The following is a 20,263-nucleotide window of genomic DNA, read 5'->3' on the forward strand; positions in this document are numbered from 1 at the left end:
ACTCTCCCACTGACCCGAACACCTCCACTAGTAGTTTCTCACGCTCCTGCACATCCCGCTCCCATGCCACCTTTCTCACCCTTCTCCTCCTCCTAACCGCAGGGGACATCTCCCCGAATCCTGGCCCTCCACCACCTCCCTCACCCACACAACACCCTCCCGCCTCCACGTCCTGCCGCAACCCCCACAACTTAGTATCTGTCCCCCTGCTGCCTAAAATCTCCCCCTCATTTTCATGTGCACTCCTGAACGCCCGATCGGTGTGCAACAAGCTTACCGCCATCCACGACCTCTTTGTTTCCCGCTGCCTCAACCTCCTAGCGATTACGGAAACCTGGATCCAGCCCACTGACTCTACCTCCCCTGCTGCACTCTCTTACGGAGGTCTCACCTGGACCCACTCACCCAGACCCAACGGTCGTAAAGGTGGTGGGGTTGGTCTGCTCCTGTCACCGCAGAGCACCTTCCGAGTCCTCCCAAACCCCCCCTCCCTATCCTTCTCCTCCTTCGAGGCCCACTGCGTTCGACTATTCTCCCCAACCCCCCTGAAGATTGCTGTGATATACCGGCCTCCTGGATCCATATCCCGCTTCCTGGATGACTTTTCCTCCTGGCTACCCTTCTTCCTCTCCTCTGAGATACCCATCATCATCCTTGGGGATTTCAACATCCCTGTCAACCTCGACAACCCAGCCACATCCCATCTCCTCCACTTAACTTCTTTGCACTTGCACAGTGCATACAATCCACCACTCACTCCGACGGTAATATCCTTGATCTCGTCTTCTCCAACCGCTGCGCTCCCCACAACCTCACTAACACCCCCTTCCCTCTCTCTGACTACAACCTGATTACCTTCTCTTAAAACAACATAGTGCAGTGCTTAGCAAGGTGAAAAAGTCAATAGAGTAATAATCGAGCATCCACAGTGATTCACTGGAGAAATGCGAATTCCCACGACATCCACTCTGTCAAATAACAGAAATGCGCACTCACCAGAAACGCATGGAATATGCGCATGTGTGATCATGCATCACAGGCAATGGGTACGTCAGAGGTTAGGTAGCTAGGCATCTCCCTCACGGTGGGTCATCACAGACTTTTTAATCCGGTCCAGGGGTCCCCTTAAGGTCAGCCAGGTGCTCCATACAAAAAACCTCCTCTCAGGATGGCAAAGTGCTTTCTCTGTGGGGATGATAGCTCCAAAAAGGAGCCCCAGAAAACAGATGCCAGAGATAGTGTAGTATTTCCAAAAAATAATCTTTATTCATACAAACAACAGGGCAGTGTGCATACTAAACATCTGGTGAAAAATAGGAATATGCAGCAGTACTGACCCCAGTAATGATGACCGCCGGGCTTCCTCGTGGCTCCGGCGATGGAATGACGTCACGCTCTGCACAGCTCCTCCTTAGGCCTTTCGTGCTACAGGCACATCATCAGAGCGGACCCCTGGACCGGATTAAAAAGTCTGTGATGACCCACCGTGAGGGAGATGGCTAGCTACCTAACCTCTGACGTACCCATTGCCTGTGATGCATGATCACACATGCGCATATTCCATGCATTTCTGGTGAGTGCGCATTTCTGTTATTTGACAGAGTGGATGTCGTGGGAATTCGCATTTCTCCAGTGAATCACTGTGGATGCTCGATTATTACTCTATTGACTTTTTCACCTTGCTAAGCGCTGCACTATGTTGTTTTAAGGTTATATTGTTATTTTTGAGGCATTGTGGTTGCCTTAAGTGTTCTAGCTGCTGATATTTATGAGAGCGCTCACTATCCTCTATATTAGTTCATGATTACCTTCTCTATCTCCTTTTCCTCCAACGCCTACCCCTCCAAATGTCACACTACTACCAGCCGTAACCTCCACAACCTTAATCCTGCCCCCCTCCACTCTGCAGCTGATCAACTCCACGACAGCATCCTCCCCTGTCCTGCCCCGACTTGGCTATGACTGCCTACAACAACGCGCTGTCAACAGCCCTTGATTCACTAGCGCCTTTAACCACACGCAACATCAGACCCCGACTGCTCCAGCCCTGGCAGACTGATCACACCAAAACCCTCAAACGACACAGTTGTGCCCTGGAGCGACTATGGTGCAAAACCAAATCCCAACAAGCCTTCACCTGCTACAAATCTGCCTTCCACACCTACACCTCCTCCCTCCACGCAGCCAAACAAGCCTACTTTCTGACCCTCATCAAGGCCCTCTCCTCCAATCCTCGCCAACTCTTCTCCACCTTCAGCTCTCTACTCTCGCCACCTCCACCCAGCACCTCACTCACTGCCCTTAAGATTGCCAATCACTTCAAAAACAAGATTGACACAATTCACAAGGACATCGCTGCAACTCACACGCCCTCTCAACCTGTCCCCTCTCACACAGCTACCCCCTCATCCCCCCTCTCCCTCGACATAACCCGCAGGGACTTCGTCGCTGCTCAAACTCCCTCCAACCCCATTCCCCCTCACTCAGCTACCCCCTCATCACCCCTCTCCCACAGCCCCACCACTGCTCTGACCTCCACTTCCACCCCACCCTTCATTCCTCATACTGAAGCCCCCCCAACACTTCACACCTTTGACCTTACTACCATTGAGGAAGTCTCCAAGATCCTCTCTGATGCCCGCCTCACCACCTGCCCCCTCGACCCTATCCCCTCACAACTCCTACGACCTCCCTCCCCCTCCATCCTACGCTCCCTCACCCACATCTTTAATCTCTCCCTCTCCTCCGGCACTTTCCCCTCCCCTCTGAAACATGCACACATCACCCCCATACTTAAAAAGCCCTCCCTGGACCCCAATGACCCAAACAACCTCAGACCTATCTCCCTGTTCCCATTTACATCCAAACTCCTCGAGCGCCTAGTCTACACCCGCCTATGCTCTCACTTTAACGACAACAACCTCCTCGACCCCCTACAGTCCGGAATCCGTCCTCTACACTCCACCAAAACTGCCTTACTCAAACTCTCCAACGGCCTGCTAACCGCCAAAGCTAATGGCCACTATTCAGTGCTCCTACTCCTTGACCTCTCTGCGGCCTTCGACACAGTCGACCACCCCCTCCTCCTCAAAAAACTACACTCCCTCGGCCTCAGAGATTCTGCTCTCTCCTGGCTCTCATCCTACCTGTCACAACTTTCAGTGTTACCTATAATGCTACCACCTCCCCCTCACTCCCCCTCTCTGTTGGGGTCCCTCAAGGCTCTGTCCTCTGGCCCCTTCTCTTCTCCATCTACACATCCTCCCTTGGCCAACTCATACACTCTCACGGCTTCAACTACCACCTATATGCTGACGACACACAAATCTATCTCTCAACCCCCCACCTCACCCCCTCAGTCTCTGCCCGAATCACGCACCTACTGAGCGACATACCTGACTGGATGTCGCTCCACTTCCTTAAACTGAACCTCTCCAAGACCGAGTTTCTTGTCTTCCCCCCAGCACGGACACCCCCCCCCATTGACTTCTCATTCATGTCCAACAACACCACCATCAAACCCGCCCCACAGGCCAGAGTACTTGGTGTCATTCTGGACTCCAACCTATCCTTCCAGCCCCAAGTCCAATCTTTAACAAGCTCGTGCAGACTCCACCTCCACAGCATTGCCAAAATACGCACGTTTCTAACCCCAGAAACCAATAAACAGCTCATCCACTCCCTCATCATATCATGACTCGATTACTGCAACTCCCATCTTATTGGCCTGCCTCGCCGCTGGGTATCCCCGCTTCAGTCGATCCTGAATACGGCAGCCAGACTCATTCACCTTTCCAACCGCTCCATCTCCGCCACCCCCCTCTGCCAATCCCTCCACTGGCTTCCGATTGCACAACGGATAAAATTCAAAATCCTAACACTGACGTACAAAGCCGTCCACCACACTGCCCCAAACTACATCACTGACCTAATATCCAAGTACCACCCAGCACGCACACTCCGCTCCTCACAAGACCTCCTTCTCTCTAGTTCCCTGGTCTCCTCCTCCCATGCCCGCCTCCAGGACTTCTCCAGGGTGTCACCCATCCTCTGGAACTCCCTGCCCCAACCCATCAGATTATCACCTACTCTCCTCTCCTTTAGGCGCACCCTGAAAACCCATCTCTTCAGGGAAGCCTACCCCACCCCCTGCTAACTTGCCGACCTCCTCCACTCTTCCTACCACTCCATCCCCCACAGCTATCTCCTCCTGTGCCACCATCCCCTTTCTCCTAGATTGTAAGCTCGAAAGAGCAGGGCCCTCAATCCCCTCATGTTTTGCTTTGTATTGTTATTGTTCTGTCATATGTTCTGTCCCCCTTTGTAATGTACAGCGCTGAGCGAACTATCGGCGCTTTATTAATACTGTATAATAATATTATAATAATCACGGTATCATACTTTAATTCACTGAGCTCCTGAGAGCGACCCATTATTTCACAAATGTTTGTAGAAGCAGTCTGCATGCCTAGGTGCTTGATTTTATACACCTGTGGCCATGCAGGTGATTGGAACACCTGAATCCAATGATTTGGAGGGGTGTCTTAATACTTTTGGCAATAAAGTGTATATGGTGTAACCTCCTGACTGTTACAAACTTAAACCCAGAGCTGAAGTGTACTTCACTGAATCATAAGAAGCCTGCTGGCATAAGTAAAACAAAATTTAGATCTAATCTTCGGCAAGGTGTCACAGTCAGGCTTATTGTAAAAGTCATCACCTGCCTTCTGGGATGGCAAATGAGAACGAGCCACACAGTCCACAATTTCATATGTTTATTTGGCACTATTTGGACTGCTGTTATTTTGTAACAGCTTCTAGAAAGATCGAGTATTAAATAAAAAATCTGAGATGATTTGTTTGGAGAAAAATGTCCCTCAAAAAATTTGAACAGTGCCATTCTTTACTGCTGCCAATCTGCTTCCTGCACTTTTTGCACAAGTGTTTCCCACCCTGACCTCTTTTTTAGTTTGGGTTGTTTGAGCCCTGGAATTGTTTACATTATGCTCATACCCACTAATCCATGATGTCTGATGAACCACAGAAATGCACACTTTTCTATTGCATTGGAAAATTTCACATATTCTGCAGAAGTTGTTAGAGGTTTTTAGCAAATAAAACATTATTAAAAAATGCCTGTGTCCAGCTAAGCAAGCATCCAATATAGTAAAAGCCTGTCTAAACAGACCTCAAATACAGTTTTAAAAATGGTGCAATTATAAATATTCTACTCAGACAATATAAATATACACTTAATCTCTTTTAGCTGTTTATTTATACAAGCAAAGGTGCCTGTTTTTTGACTGGATAATTTGAAGATGTGCAGATTGTTGATTGTGGTAATTTTCTGCATGTAGAATGTTTCCTGTGATATATTAAACTTCTTGTTTTGTTTATGTATGTGTTATAAATAACGCAAATTAAGTGGTCAGAAGAGGGAATGGGGGCAGTAAATCTTTGATACATGTGATATGGTATATCATTATTAAAAAAAAAATAAAAAAATCACTGAAATCAGGAGATTATAGGAAAATGCATCCAATGGAGGCCTTAGTAAGTTCAATGTGTTCTTATAACATCTCCTTAGCATTTAACGCAAGCGGTATTAAACCCAAAAGCAAATATTATATTGCAGCTTACCAATTCTTAGATGTGATGGCTGCATTAGTTTTCTTTTTTTAGGCTCTTTCCTTTATTTTCAACTTGTGATCCTGCCAGTAAGGCTGTTTTTTTTCAACAAAACAAGCTGTCCTGCAATTGTAGCAGTTAAACGGTTGAGATAAACCATTTGATAGTGACAGGGTTGCCTACAATGGTCATCTTTTATTTATTTTAGTAAAACCTTTATCACAAAAGGGAAGAAAAAAAGTTGTAGTAACTACTTAAAACATGTTACCTGCAGTTTGGCTTCAATTTGTTACTGTATTTAAATCTGCTAGTGCATCCAACACTCCTCTCCCGTCAGACTTACAATAATGCTGTCCAAAGCAGTTTTATTCAGAGTGCAGGCAATTTAATACAGAAGGTGTGTTAGTGGCCAGGTCACCGGGTGAAAACAGTTTTTCAAAGCAGTATTATACCCTAAGGGCTTTCTAACTTAACAAAGTAGGAACAAAAGGCATTGAAATGGTTAATTAACTAACAGCATTTATGTCCAACATTTTTTATTTAATGAAAACTATGAGACGGCTGAATGATAGGTTTGCCCCTGAAAGAAGATCTTACTTACAAATATTAGAATACCTTCTAATCTCTGATTAGGAAAAGTGTAGAAGGATAATTTATATATCTGAGAATTTCAGTGAGGGGTAATTGCCACAGCTTCCATGGAAACCAGTATGGTATTTTTTGCCTCAGATTCACAAAGGCATTGATTGTCCATTAAGATGACCCACCGTATCTTCGTATAGTCCTGTTATTGAACCTATTTCCCATATTTCTACTTCCCATTGTAACCTTATTTAAATCAATCCATCACACACCTGAAAGACAGAAGTGATGTATTGCTAAGGGTAGAAAAGTTTAGTGAGTTTGTACAGTCAGGTCCCACACAACAATGGTATTAAAAACTATTAAAAAAGAACTAAGTTTGAATTGAAAATTTAGTGATTATGTACAATTTGTAAATATGTGCTGGAGAGCAACTCTTTTCTCTTTGAGGGCAAGTGGCTCCATCAGGTTAGTGATACTGCAATGGGAACGTACTGTATGTGGATTCAAAGGGTTCTCAATACACAGAACCCATATTTGACATGTATTGGGTTGTGAGCCCCCTATATTGACGATGTTTTGGTCATCTGGTGTGGTAGTCAAGAGCAATTTGAAGAATGGTCACAATACTTGAATGCTAATACTGTGAATATGATTTTTACAGTTGAAGTTTGTGAAAGTGAGGTATTCTTCCTAGATTTAAAGACTATTAATGATAACAATTAAATAACTACTCATGGTTACAGGAAAGAAACGGTATCTCATAATAGTTATCACCTCTCTCACATGAAACAAGTTGTTCCTTATAGGAAAGTTAGATGTAATAATATGCATCAGGAAGATGCAGCACTACCCGCTTAGGAGTTGCTTGAAGATTTGGCATCTCCTTTGTGTACCACCCACCCCAGACAAACTTTTCCTCTTCACCCAGCAATCTGGAGGTATCCCTGAACAGGGTATCCAGTTCCTGTCACTTTAAGAGGTAAACAGTCACTGGTAGGTGGCCATTCAGCCCCTTACCAACCACTTGTTGGGGATTGGCTAGGATTCCTCAAAAGTGCAACCAGACACTCCTTAGATCCACCCACTGTCTCTAGGACCCTCCTCATAGAGCAAGAGGAAATTCCAGAGGGGCTGAACTCCACATGTCTATTGTGGAGCTGTACAGCCAGTGTCAGTCCTGCTCTATATTGAATAAGGATGCACACAGGATGTGAAATGCACGGATTGTGGGAGGTTAGTTCTGACAAACTGAGCTAGCTTGGTGAGCTGGAAAGAGGATACTGCAAATTCCATAAGGCACTGGAGGAGCCTGCTGTCTGATTAAGGTGGAAGGATGCTGTAGACACAGACCAGCTGTGTTTCACCCAATATACAGAGGGAGACCACCTGCTAACACAAGAAATTGTTGATAGCCGCTGACCAAATCCATATTACATTCTGATCAAGGAGGGACAGTGCTGCCTGCGATTATCACAGAGCCAGTGATATTATCATTGTTTAAAGGGACCAGAGTTAATGTCATCATCAGTGCTTACAGGGACATTCCCCTGAGTGTTCTGACATAACAATTGGGCCCCAGCGAGATGGCCAGCACTAGAGAGTATATTACAGACTGATGAACTTTTAATAGTGGCACGTGTAACGGATCGCACGATCGCCACCCTCAACATGCGACGATCACAAGACCGCGATCGCAGCGTCAGACCCCAGACCTTCTCACCAAACTCGTGACCGAAGGACTGGCCAATCTAAAACCGTGATGTGACGTGCGTAACAATGCCACACCCAGCTGCACCCTGCACAACGATTTTCCAGCTAATGGACAACAGATCGATGTGCCGTCAGCCTGAGCGATTGTTACTGGGTCGGGTTAATTACGCAACTAACCCTTTCACACTGCCACCACCTCCTTTTTGTACACAGAAAGAGGAAACTCGCGTTATCAGTTAATACACTATAGTGATTGAAATAATTGTCTGTATAAAATGGTCCACAGGCCGGTTATACAGAGATTAAAACAAACAGTAGCGTCTCTTCAAAGGCAAGGATTCGTGAATTGCGATTAAGAGCTATAGGAACAGTTCAACACTTTCAGAAGAAAGATTTATTACTAAAAGGGTCAAACAGGTGCAATAAAAATATTTACAAAGAAGATGTAACTAAGATTTATATATATACATATATAAAGAACCATAGCACAGCAAAGAGATAATAGGAAGGAAGGTAAAGGGTTAAGTTACTTGCCAGTACGCCTTGGTTTGTAAGCAGATCCAAGTTGCAGAGCGAAAGGGTCTCCCCAGGTGGTATTGATGTTAAGATGGGAGATGTCTTTTACTTAACTTACTGAGGCCAGCTAGCCTGTTTTTAAAATGTCCCAGCAGGGGGGTGGCTCTGAGTAACTGACCAATACTCTGTTTAGGGAGGGATCGTCAGGCGGAACCCTAAATTAGAACCAACATCTTTCCTAATTCATATTCTGGTCTATAACTTCTCAGCTGCACGAGCGATAGTCCCCTCGCAGGTATATTATTACACAGACAAGTCTGAGGATTATTTAGATATGAAATATGAAATTATATGCTGCACAGTTCACGAGATCTATGTTTCTGCTTGCCTGAGCGTGCAAAATGAGTGGAGTGACCTACTAAACGATTCGCCTGCTCACTGCCCATCCGATGATATGTCTGGTTTTCATGTACAGTTGCAAGAAAAAGTATGTGAACCCCTGGGGATTACGTGGAGGTTTGCATGAATTGGGCATAAAATGTGCTCTGAACATCATCTAAGTCACAACAATAGAAGAACACAGTCTGCTGAACATAATACTACACAAACATTAGATGTTGCCATGGTTTAATTGCACATAACATGTAAACATTCACAGTGCAGGGAGGAAAAAGTATGTGAGGCCCTAGCTTAATGACTTCTCCCAGAGCTAATTGGAGCCAAGAGTGAGCCAACCTTGACTCCAATCAGTGTGATGATATTGGATGTGTTGCTGACAGCTGTCCTGCCCTTAAAAAACACACACCTGTTTTGGGTTTACTGGTTTCAAGAGGCACTGTCTGATGTGAACCATGCCTCGCAGAAAAGAGCTCTCAGAAGACCTACGATCAAGAATTGTTGACTTGCATGAAGCTGGAAAGGGTTACAAAAGTATCTCCAAAAGCCTTGATGTTCATGTGTCCACGGTAAGACAGACTGTCTACAAATAGAGAAAGTTTAGCACTGTTGCTACTCTCCCTAGGCGTGGTCGTCCTGTAAAAATGACTGCAAGAGCACAGCCCAGAATGCTGCATGAGGTAAAGAAGAATCCCAGAGTGTCAACTAAAGACCTACAGAAATCTCTGGCACATGCTAACATTTTTGTTGACACATCTACAATAAGGAAAACATTAAACAAGAATGGAGTACATGGGAGGACACCACAGAGGAAGCCATTGCTGTCCAAAAAGAATATTGCAGCACGTTTGAAGTTTGCAAAAGAGCACATGGATGTTCCACAGCACTACTGGCAAAATATACTGTGGGCAGATGAAACCAAGATTGAGTTGTTTGGGAAGAACACACAACACTATGTGTGGAGAAAAAAAGGCACAGCACACCAACATCAAAACCTCACCCCCACTGTAAAACATGGCGGAGGGAGCATCATGGTTTGGGGCTGCTTGGCTGCCTCAGGGCCTGGACGGATTGTTGTCATTGATGGGAAAATGAATTCCAGAGTTTATCAAGACATTTTGCAGGAAAACGTACGGCCATCTGTCTGCCAATTGAAGCTCCGCAGAGGATGGGTGATGCAACAGGACAATGACCCAAAGCATACAAGTAATTCAACAAAACAATGGCTGCAACAGCACAGAATACGCCTTCTGGAGTGGCCCAGTCAGAGTCCTGACCTCAACCCAATTGAAATGCTGTGGCATGACCTTAAGAGAGCGATTCACACCAGACATCCCAAGAATATTGCTACACTGAAACAGTTTTGTGAAGAGGAGTGGTCCAAAATTACTCCAGATCGTTGTGCGGGTCTGATCTGCAACTACAGGAAACGTTTGGTTGAGGTTATTGCTGCCAAAGGAGGGTCAACCGGTTATTAAGTCCAAAGGTTCACATACTTTTTCCTTCCAGCACTGTGAATGTTTACATGTTATGTGCAATTAAACCATGGCAACATCTAATGTTTGTGTGGTATTATGTTCAGCAGACTGTGTTCTTCTATTGTTGTGACTTAGATGACATTCAGAGCACATTTTATGCCCAATTCATGCAAAACTCCACATAATCCCAAGGGGTTCACATACTTTTTCTTGCAACTGTATTTCTCTCATATTCCAAGATATGAGACATAGGATAAAAATTGATTTGAGGAATGTTCATTTAATTCTGTCATCTACGCTGCTAGGTTTTATGAAGTTAAAACCTCTTTCAATTCCTGGGAAAGCTGCCTTATCTCTGTTACAAGGTGAGAGATTCCACAGGTTCTTGGGCAGAGAGGCTCTGTCTCTCTTGGGGGGCTTTGTAGCTCTGGGCCCCCTGCTGCTCTAGCCTGTCAGTGACCCACAACCAGATGTCGCTGTGGCTGAACAGAGAGGAAAGGGGGGAGGATGCAGGAAAATATATTTCAGGATGGTTAGTCCCTTCGCCAAGATGGAGGTTGAAACCAAAATAGTTGAACAGCGTCCATCTCTGATGCGCGCTTTTGCTACAGCATGGTTCCCCTTAGTTAGGATTACACCAGTACAGGGCTTAGGAGAAGTTGCGTTCTACATTTATTGCTTGTTTTTACAGCATATTTCCTTCTAATGTTCACCTATTTGCCAAATATTCTTTCTTATAGTTTTAACTGTTTACTGTATAATTGCTGTTGTCTCATATCTATTTTGCTACCTGTGTAGGGCATATACATCTACAATAAAAATACCCACCCAGCCTGGGATGTCAGAGTGCATGGCACTATTTGTACAGTCATGGATACAGGAACAGGGAACCACATTAAGTGCATCCTTTGGGGGTAAGCACTACAGACAAAAGGAATGTCCAGAGATGTAGGTCATTAGCAGATTAGAGAGGAGATGTAAACATGGTCCAGCAGCATAATGGACTTTGTAACTAAGAATGCCCAGGTTGGGTGTGTTGGTATGAACAGACCACCCTTTAGGCACCTCTGTCCCCTAGTAAGTCTGTGAGCGTTTGTATTTAAAGGGCTACCAAAGGCTATTTTCTAAAATTAAATTTGTTATACTTTTCTGCTTTGTGCAAGGGTATTGCACAGAGAGCCCCCGAAACTCTTCTTCTCAGATACCCCATCAGCATTGTCCACTCCTCTTTAGTGTCTGCCCCCACAGCAGGAGCTTGCTATGGGGATAGGCATGCAGGTTCACTCTCGAGCTGGAATGGCTCGACCCCACCCCCCCCACTCCTTCCTCACTGGATGTAATTGACAGCAGCAGGAGCCAATGGCTCCTGTTTCTGCCTCCATGTCCAGTGAGGAAAGAGCAGTGATGCTCAAGCTGGATTAAGATCAGACTCAGGTAAGTATTTAGGGGGGATTGTGCAGGAGTTAATCTTGGAAGGATTTTTTACCCATATGCAGAGAATGCATTAAGGGAAAAAACTTTAGCCTTTACAACCGCTTTAAGGCTTCATGTACACGAGCCTACCCTGACTGCCCGCTGCAGGAAGATGCAAATTGCGTCAAAACGCAGCAACCACGATTTTGCCGCGGTTTGCGGCTTCCCGTGATCAGCGGGCAAAATGTTCCTATCCTGAACGTGATTCTACCGTGTTCATGAGAGGGAGGTTTAACCTCAGCTAAACGCGGCAGCTCCTAAACTCTGATAAAAGCCTATGTGTACATGGACACATAGGCTTTTATGGAGTTGAGTTTAGGAGGTTTGAAGAAAAAAAAATGCCAAAAGCTCCTAAACTCGAGTTTAGCAGCTGCTCATGTACATAAAACCTAAGGGCTCATGTACATGGGGCGTTTTGGAAAACTCTACTGAATGATGGAAACTGACTGCTGGAAAACATAGGTTAAAAAACATCAGGTTAGCTGCATTTGCATACTGTGTTTATGCGCGTTTGCCTTTACAAATGTTTTTAAAAGGTAACCTCAAGAGACCTTCCCAAATGCCCAGAATGCACTGAAAAATAGTAAATAATTAACTATTTCAGACATTTTGAGAGAAGTAGAGAAAGCAGAAGCAGAGAGAGCAGTGTGTGTTGAGATTACCTGTCTTTTCTGGTTGTATTCACTATGGATCCCATCATGAGAATAATGCAGCACGTTCTACCATTTTTTTCCTTCACACGAAACCTGGAACTGACTGCGTTGGTATACTAGGTCCATTTGAATACATAGAAAACTCTTTGCATGCATTTCGGACAATGAAAAAAGGCAATGGACAGCATCTGGATATGGAACAGTTAAAAACCACTTCTAAACGCAAATGCTTATAAACGGGGTTAACCGCATTAACACACATTTACAAGCGTTTGGCGTTTGAAACGCCGGTAAATTCTACTCCTGAATGCAAGTTTGGTGTGTTCAAAAAAATGACTGTAAACTCAACTGCCTGTAAATGACTATGTGTACATGGAGACATAGGAAAACATTGGGGAGAGTTCAGGGGCTGCTGAAAAAACCAACGAACAGCTCCTGAACATCAGTTTAGCAGCTGCAGTGTACATGAGCCCTAAGTGAATAGAGAAGGGGGGGAGATGATCAGTTCAGGCAGATGCTACCAGCACAATTTTTTTCAAAGATCTAAATTTGCCAAACTAATTGTTCTACAAAGTTGTAGTTGTAGTAGATTGTTTTTCCAAACCATGTGTACTATATACATATACCTGTGATTGCTATGCTAACCAAACATAAAAATGCAGCACACAATGTATTGTGAGAGTTGTTAATTGAGTAGTATTGGTCCTTCTTCGTTAGATTGTTTTGTACAAAACACAGTATATATAGTAGACCTTCAAAAAGCTTTTCCCAATTCACTGAAAGTTGCATAAATTTCAGCTACCAGAGTTGGTACCTTAGTACAGTTCCACACAACTCAGGATACTTGAGAAGGCATGAATGCCTTCTCCAAGCAGGTCCTGACAGGGTTTATAGGAATGCTTCCCATGTTCTATCTTCGCAGGAGTAACTAACAATGTTCCAGCAAGCCTCCAGGAGACTGTGGTTGCATACCCAGCAATGGCAGAAGACTGCCTAATGTAACTTTACGTTAATCACATTCAGGGTACTTATGCCAAATCCTGACAATCAGGAGCCACCTAGGCGGTCCCATCACAAATAAATTAGGTTAGATTAGCCACAAAGCCAGAAATGCACTCCATGCTTCCAGAAATCATGTAAAGAGAATGTGTCTTCCTAAGGACCAGAAGTGGTGGGAGCTCATACAAATGTGGTAATGCACAACAGTATAAACATGATATGCTTTCAAACCACCTTCACTCTACCCAAAACCAAGGGAAAAAAAAAAAGTTTAGAGCTCCATGGTGTCCTGTGTGGTACACTATGAAAAAATGAAGGCTGCTCTATTGTTATGGTGCTAAGATGAATTATTGCAGCCTATTTATTTTCAACACATGGAAACGTGTTTGTTGCAATGCATAGAGTTGTGCTGTTAATGAGCCCTAAATGTGTGCACTGAGCTGAATGGTTCAGTTCATACATTAATGGTTGGAGCTCTGTGTACCATTTTATTTCTTTTTATTACTCTGATATTCTCCCTTAAGTACAACTGAAGCAGGATGTGGTCCAGGATGTGGTCAAAAACACACAGTGCATCGGACGTTCATCTGCATGCAAAGCAGCTCCAACCTAGAAATATAGAAGATATTTTTTTCCATTGTATGTTGATCCCAGCACTGGCATTTTTGGATGAGAGATTAAGATCTGAAACATTCTTTCCAATGAATTTCATGGCCAGCACTGTATGTATTGTTAACAGATCATTCCATATGATAACAAACCAGTTGCTCACATACACTGATGACTCAGCTTCCTTAATTTCAATGAACAGGCTAGACCGCAACAGTTTTTATCTCTGGGTCATTAACAAAAGAGTATAGATTATGCCAATCTATACAGATGTGTCATGGAAAACTGTTGTGATTTACTGGAATGAAAGAAAAAGTCACACTGTATGTTGTAAAAGTCACAAAAAGGTGGTTTTGTATGTACTTTCCTTATGATTAATTATAAAACAGTTGTGAGAGTTCCAAGCTTTTTGTTATACAGATATACATTTTACCTATTACATAACTCTGAAAAGCAAAACAAAAGTCACAAAATACAAAGTGTGATTGTATGTGCTTTATTTTGTGGCTTGCCAGCTGCAGCAATATCTGCAAATTAATACAATGTACAAATAAGCTTCTTACAACTGGGAAAAAAGGCTGTTGACAAGCATTTGGGCTTTGGGCAAATGAAGCTTGCTTCCAGGAGCATTCTTTTTTTATTTCTCATCAGTCTGAGATGCTTTTGAGAATATTCACAGTTCATTGACAGGTGCATTTGACCTATATTTTACCTCCTTCTATTCTGAATCAACCTGCTTTAGAGCCTGTGGGCTCAATTCACTAAAGCAGATCCCATGCAGTATTTAGGTGATCAGACACATTTATCCCAAATACAGCATGTAATGCTGAAAATGTCAATTCGCTATCCCTTTATGCCGTTATTTACCTCAAATAGCAAAAGCGCTCGGTAAATACCGCATAAAAACTACATTAAAGTCAATTCACTAAAGGAAATAAATAAATGCTTGCGGTAAATAAGAAGTGGTCCAGGCATGCGATAAATAAAGAATCAATAATAAAAATAGTGCAGCGCTAACTATATAACATCATGATGAGAAGAAATATATATAAAAAAAAAAAATCTGATTAATCATAATAACATAAAAATCACACATCCAATGGTGCAATAGGTGACCCAATCATGAGATCATGAGATAGAATGAATCACAGTAGACTAGACGTGACCCCAATCCCACTCACTAATGTGAATAGTGAGCATTAAATCAGTAGCATAAGTGAATAAGGTCCATACATAAGTTAATGGTGCTCAACTCCATGCGATAAAAATAATGCAAGTGATCACACAATACGCTTCAAGTGATGGTGAGTGATAATCCTCCTGTGGCTAAATTGCTCCCTCACCTTCACTCTGCGGCCCGAAGGACCTACACCCCTTTAAGATCACTCAGGATCTTGATCCACACAATGACAGATATCACCAGCTGCTTTCCTATGGACGTCTCATCTGGTAAGGTAGATTCAGGATAGACTGGCTCTTGGTCTCAGCAAGATATACATGCTACAAAGCGATCCACAACTCCATAAGGATGTATGGGTGTACTGCATGGGTAATTAGGATAGACTCAAGGTGTACAAAAATGGGGCCGTACCGGAAGTACGTCAACGCAACCGGATGCTGCGTCACCGCATGTCGACGCATTGCGTCACGTGACGTGACTTTGTCAGGATATCGTCGATACGTGGTGACCTAGCATCCGGTTGCAGTGACGTACTTCCGGTAAGCTGCCATTTTTGTACACCTTGAGTCTATCCTAATTACCCATGCAGTACACCCATACATCCTTATGGAGTTGTGGATCGCTTTGTAGCATGTATATCTTGCTGAGACCAAGAGCCAGTCTATCCTGAATCTACCTTACCGGATGAGAGGTCCATAGGAAAGCAGCTGGTGATATCTGTCATTGTGTGGATCAAGATCCTGAGTGATCTTAAAGGCGTGTAGGTCCTTTTGGGCCGCAGAGTGGAGGTGAGGGGGCAATTTAGCCACAGGAGGATTATCACTCACCATCACTTGAAGCGTATTGTGTGATCACTTGCATTATTTTTATCGCATGGAGTTGAGCACCATTATCTTATGTATGGACCTTATTCACTTATGATACTGATTTAATGCTCACTATTCACATTAGTGAGTGGGATTGGGGTCACGTCTAGTCTACTGTGATTCATTCTATCTCATGATCTCATGATCGGGTCACCTATTGCACCATTGGATGTGTGATTTTTATGTTATTATCATTAATCAGATTTTTTTTTTATATATACTTCTTCTCATCATGATGTTATATAGTTAGCGCTGCACTATTTTTATTATTGATTATTTACTGTTGGGTATCAGGTTGAGTGTTAGCGGCTTTCTGACCTTTTAGGGATTCCATTGAGCGCAGGAGGATTTTTATTGTTAGGATTGGAGATGAGCAAAGTATTCAAAAATTCGATTCGGCTGATTCGGCGAATTCGAGGAATAAATTTGATTCGATGCGAATATATTCGCTGCGATTTTAACTTATAAAAGGGTGTTTCTAGGCTTCAGAGAGCCTTTATATTAGTGCAGAACACTGTACCTTTAATTTAAATGCCCTTGGAGTCTGCTGGGGAAGAGAAATAATACTGTCAGTCAGTATGACATGCAGATGAGTGCCGTCGATCTTAGAATCACCGCACACTTCACTCATTTGGGCAGTCACGGGGCCAAAACCAGAGTGTGGAGCCACAGTGCGGCGGTGGAGGCAGCAGCAATGGGAGGCCATACAGCACCCTATGACAAAAATGGAACCCACCAGCAGTGTGAGGAGACCTGAAAGTGGCACATGGCAGAGTGTGGCGATGGAGACAGCAGCAATGGGAGGCCGTACAGGGACCCATGACACACTCTGGACCTGGCAGCAGCATTAGGAGGCGGTACAGGGGCCCATGGCAGATTACGGGCCTGGCAGCAGCAATGGGAGGCCCGTAATCTGCCAGCACCCTATGACAAAATGGAACACACCAGCAGTGTGAGGAGACCTGAAAGTGGCACATGGCAGAGTGTGGCGATGGAGACAGCAGCAATGGGAGGCCGTACAGGGACCCATGAGAGACTCTGGACCTGGCAGCAGCATGAGGAGGCGGTACAGGGGCCCATGGCAGATTACGGGCCTGGCAGCAGCAATGGGAGGCCCGTAATCTGCCAGCACCCTATGACAAAATGGAACCCACCAGCAGTGTGAGGAGACCTGAAAGTGGCACATGTTTGGGGCATGATTCATGGCGGATTTAGTCAGTTGTGTCAGGAACTGGTGGTTTGAAATCCAGACTAATCCACGCCTGATTCATTTTCACAAACATGAGTCTCTCCACACTTTGGGTGGACAGTCGTGTCCTCCGCGGAGTTACAATACCTCCTGCCGCACTAAACACGTGCTCCGATGCCACGCTACTGGCCGGGCATGACAGCCTTTCAAGGGCAAATTCAGCTAGTTGGGGCCAAAGGTCAAGTTTCGTTGCCCAGTAGTCAAGGGGATTGTCTACCTCGGTTGGCAGGGTGCTGTCCAAGTAGGCCGAAGCCTGTTGTTTGAGGTCCTGCTCCAGGTCCAGCTGATGCTGCTGCTGCTGCGGCTGGTTAGTAGTTTCCTCACTGCGCTGGTGAAGAAAGCTACTCATCATCGACTGCAGACTGAGGCAGCCGCTGCTGGTGGAGCTGCCACTGCTCCTACCACCCCACCCCTCCCCTGCTGCCATGGCAGCGGAACGCGAGCGCACAGGGCCCACAGTGTCTGAGGATGGACGTTGGCGCAGAAAGGCAGAGACCAGCTGACTATATAGGTGGTTTTTATAGTACTTTATTTTGGCCTCCCTCTCAGCAGGTGTGAAAAAGGCCACCATTTTTGAACGGTAGCGAGGGTCCAACAAGGTGGACAGCCAAAAGTCATCCCTCTGTCTGATGGTTATTATTCGGCTGTTGCTACGCAAGCAACCGAGCATGCTATGGGCCATTTGTGCCAAGGAATGCAAGGGACTCCCTGCCTCCAACTCCACAGCATACTGCCACGGTGCGTCTGGGTCCTCTGTCTCCTCCTCCTCTACCAGATGCTCCTGCTCCTCCACTCCTGTCCGCTGAGTGGAAAAACCACCCATTTCACTCAATAATTCCTGAGCACCAATGTCCTCCTCTACCTCCTCCTCTTCTTCCTGTCCTGCCCCCACAGGGGTCATGTGGCGTTGAGATCTGTGCGCCACGTCTACCGCACCCTGACCAGCCATTGTTAACAGCATTTGTTCCAGGACATGCAACAGAGGAATGACGTCGTTCATCCCATAGTCCTGCCGACTCACGAATAGCGTGGCCTCCTCAAAGGGCCTGAGCAAGCGGCAGGTGTCACGCATGAGCTGCCAATGGCTGACATCTAAGTTACACAGGGAGTACCTTTATCCGCTTGTAACATCAGGAAATCTGTGATGGCCTTTCGCTGTTCGTAAAGGCGGTCTAACATATGTAGGGTTGAATTCCACCTTGTTGCAACGTCACAGCATGAGGAGTCGGTACGGGGGCCCATGGCAGATTACGGGCCTGGCAGCAGCAATGGGAGGCCCGTAATCTGCCAGCACCCTATGACAAAAAATGTAACACACCAGCAGTGTGAGGAGACCTGTAAGTGGCACATGGCAGAGTGTGGCGATGGAGACAGCAGCAATGGGAGGCCGTACAGGGACCCATGAGAGACTCTGGACCTGGCAGCAGCATGAGGAGGCGGTACAGGGGCCCACGGCAGATTACGGGCCTGGCAGCAGCAATGGGAGGCCCGTAATCTGCCAGCACCCTATGACAAAAAATGGAACACACCAGCAGTGTGAGGAGACCTGAAAGTGGCACATGGCAGAGTGTGGCGATGGAGACAGCAGCAATGGGAGGCCGTACAGGGACCCATGAGACACTGCGGACCTGGCAGCAGCATGAGGAGGCGGTACAGGGGCCCATGGCAGATTAGGGGCCTGGCAGCAGCAATGGGAGGCCGTACAGGGACCCATGAAAGACTCTGGACCTGGCAGCAGCATGAGGAGGCGGTACAGGGGCCCACGGCAGATTACGGGCCTGGCAGCAGCAATGGGAGGCCCGTAATCTGCCAGCACTCTATGACAAAATGGAACACACCAGCAGTGTGAGGAGACCTGAAAGTGGCACATGGCATGACACACTGTGGACCTGGCAGCAGCATGAGGAGGCGGTACAGGGGCCCATGGCAGATTACAGGCCTGGCAGCAGCAATGGGAGGCCCGTAATCTGCCAGCACCCTATGACAAAAAATGGAACACACCAGCAGTGTGTGAGGAGACCTGAAAGTGGCACATGGCAGAGTGTGGCGATGGAGACAGCAGCAATGGGAGGCCGTACAGGGACCCATGAGAGACTCTGGACCTGGCAGCAGCATGAGGAGGCGGTACAGGGGCCCATGGCAGATTACGGGCCTGGCAGCAGCAATGGGAGGCCCGTAATCTGCCAGCACCCTATGACAAAAAATGGAACACACCAGCAGTGTGAGGAGACCTGAAAGTGGCACATGGCAGAGTGTGGCGATGGAGACAGCAGCAATGGGAGGCCGTACAGGGACCCATGAGAGACTCTGGACCTGGCAGCAGCATGAGGAGGCGGTACAGGGGCCCACGGCAGATTACGGGCCTGGCAGCAGCAATGGGAGGCCCGTAATCTGCCAGCACCCTATGACAAAAAATGGAACACACCAGCAGTGTGAGGAGACCTGAAAGTGGCACATGGCAGAGTGTGGCGATGGAGACAGCAGCAATGGGAGGCCGTACAGGGACCCATGAGAGACTCTGGACCTGGCAGCAGCATGAGGAGGCGGTACAGGGCCCATGGCAGATTACGGGCCTGGCAGCAGCAATGGGAGGCCCGTAATCTGCCAGCACCCTATGACAAAATGGAACCCACCAGCAGTGTGAGGAGACCTGAAAGTGGCACATGTTTGGGGCATGATTCATGGCGGATTTAGTCAGTTGTGTCAGGAACTGGTGGTTTGAAATCCAGACTAATCCACGCCTGATTCATTTTCACAAACGTGAGTCTCTCCACACTTTGGGTGGACAGTCGTGTCCTCCGCGGAGTTACAATACCTCCTGCCGCACTAAACACGCGCTCCGATGCCACGCTACTGGCCGGGCATGACAGCCTTTCAAGGGCAAATTCAGCTAGTTGGGGCCAAAGGTCAAGTTTCGTTGC

The sequence above is a fragment of the Staurois parvus genome, unplaced genomic scaffold (genome assembly GCF_062004578.1).
Source record: "Staurois parvus isolate SC_StPar_1 unplaced genomic scaffold, SC_StPar_1.0 ptg000085l, whole genome shotgun sequence".
In the NCBI taxonomy this organism is placed as follows: Eukaryota; Metazoa; Chordata; class Amphibia; order Anura; family Ranidae; genus Staurois; species Staurois parvus.